This window comes from Arachis duranensis, chromosome 2 (assembly GCF_000817695.3).
Source record: "Arachis duranensis cultivar V14167 chromosome 2, aradu.V14167.gnm2.J7QH, whole genome shotgun sequence".
Lineage (NCBI taxonomy): Eukaryota > Viridiplantae > Streptophyta > Magnoliopsida > Fabales > Fabaceae > Arachis > Arachis duranensis.
In genome coordinates this window covers 23,446,221-23,448,423 of record NC_029773.3, presented here as the reverse complement: position 1 = coordinate 23,448,423, position 2,203 = coordinate 23,446,221, and positions in this window count along the sequence as shown.

Below are 2,203 nucleotides of genomic sequence, written 5' to 3'. Positions count from 1 at the left end.
ATGCTAGCCTGCCCCCACTTTATGGCGGATTGGTGGGTCGGCGGGTTAGCCCGCTTGACTTTTTTTTTTAAATAACACTCATTAAAATGAACTAAAATATAGTAATTAAAAAATCAAATAAAAATAAAAAATAGTCAAATTATAATATAATTTTTTTCACTATCTTTTTTTTTAATTTTTAACTTCAATAAAATTGTTCAAAATAATATTTGTCAATAGAACTATCTTTATTTTGAAAAATAAGTCACATAATTTGAACAAATATGCAAAATTGTAAAATAAGATAAATAAAGTTAATAACTAAAAGAAGAATAAAAACAAAAACAAAAAAAAGTGTTTGAAAATTGTATAATTATTAATTTTATAATAGTAATCACTTTTTTATTTAATAAAAAAAAGAAAAATAAAAATATTCGGACCGGCGGACCGGCCTGCCCCGCCCCGCCAAAACGCGCCAATTTGGCGGTGCGGGTTTGGCGAGTTTTTTTAATTTGACGGGCTCCAAATCCTAACCCGATGGGTTCATCCCGTTTTGCCACCCCTAACGATGATTAACGGATTAAAGCAAGCAATATCTAATTAAATCTCTAATTAGGTCAATCAAACATTGGCAAGAGGGTTGTGGATCTTGAATTAGAAGCAAGAACAGTGAAGAGGAGAATTGAGAGAACGAGAGAAGGCTTAGATAGCATTTGTTTTGAGGTACTGGAATAGAGACTGAGAGACGGAGACCCTGTATCATGTTTCTTGACTCAGAGACTAGTACTGAAATTTCTGTCTCTGTCCTCAAAATTTCAGTACCTCTAAAAAGTGGGGACACAGGAGACTGGAATTTTTAGAGACGGAGACTAAAATTTTAATAATATTTTATACCTAAAATATCCTCATTTCAATTAATTAATTTCAATTTTACCCTTTGTACAAATTAAATTAGAGTTTCATTCTTGTTTCAATTTCTATCTCCCACTTTGTACCAAATAGAATACTGAGATTTATTTCAATCTCTCAATCTCAGTTTTTCAATCTCTATCTCTCTACCAAATACTACCTTAGAGAATTAGGAAGTAATTAAGGATAGGGAATGTTAAAGGTTTCGGAGATGTTATATTCTTAGAAAACACTTACCAGTTTTTTTTGTTGATTCAATACAATAGGGAAAATCTCATAAAGTTCCTTACCGAGACAACAGACACACTATGGATCCTTCGCATGCTGGGCATACCTCTTATGTGCATCTTTCTCGTGGCGGAAACAGAACAACAAGGAAAGACCTGGCCGACCTGCCCGATGCTTGTGTTTCCTTATTTTGACTCAAATAAAAATCTTTTCACAACAAATTATTTATAATCAAATTCTAATTCCTTGACAATTTAATTTTTCTTAACTTAATTAATCGCCAATTTCTTGGTCAATTAATTAAGAGAAAAGATGAAGAACGTTTTTTATTTAAAGCCACACAATTTTCAAAATACTATTCCTAGTCAAGTTAAAAATCATGACAAAGAGTTTAGAGCTAATTTCAATATTAAATTTTCTAAAGTAATAATGGAATCCAAGACAAAATTAGAATATTTTCTAATACTTCTAACCATTAAATATGAAGAACGAAACTTAATCATGAAAAAGTAGAAAAACATGAATCAAAATAAAGAAGACACTTGAATTACTAATCTATGAAAATAAAATAGAGCTCCTAACATTTAACAAGAGAGGTTTAGTTACTCATGATAGAAAAGAAAATAACTAAAATTAAAGAAGGAGATATTTGGTCAAAGATGATCTCTATTTTGTGAACCTTGTTTATTTATTTATATCTAACTTCCTACCTATCTGAAATTTAAAAACTAATATTATCTTTTAAAGAGAAAGATAACTTATTTAAATTTAAATTTAATCTAATCTAAATCCTAACAACCAAATCGTATCTTTCTAGAAGAGGTTGTTGCTAACAAATCATTTAAATCTTGAATCTTGACTTGAATTGAAACTTCCTAGGAGTTGGTTAGGCATTTGGCGGTGGGCTTGGTGTACTTAGCGATGGGCTTTTAAACTCTTTGGATTGTTGGGAGTGAAAAGTGCAATTGGAGTTTTAGCGCCCATTACTTGGAATTTTGGTGGAGTTGGGCGCTAGGGGTGTTTGCGGTTCGGTTTGGTTCGGTTTTTTATCGAGGTCATCCGAACCAAACCAAACTAATTAAAATCG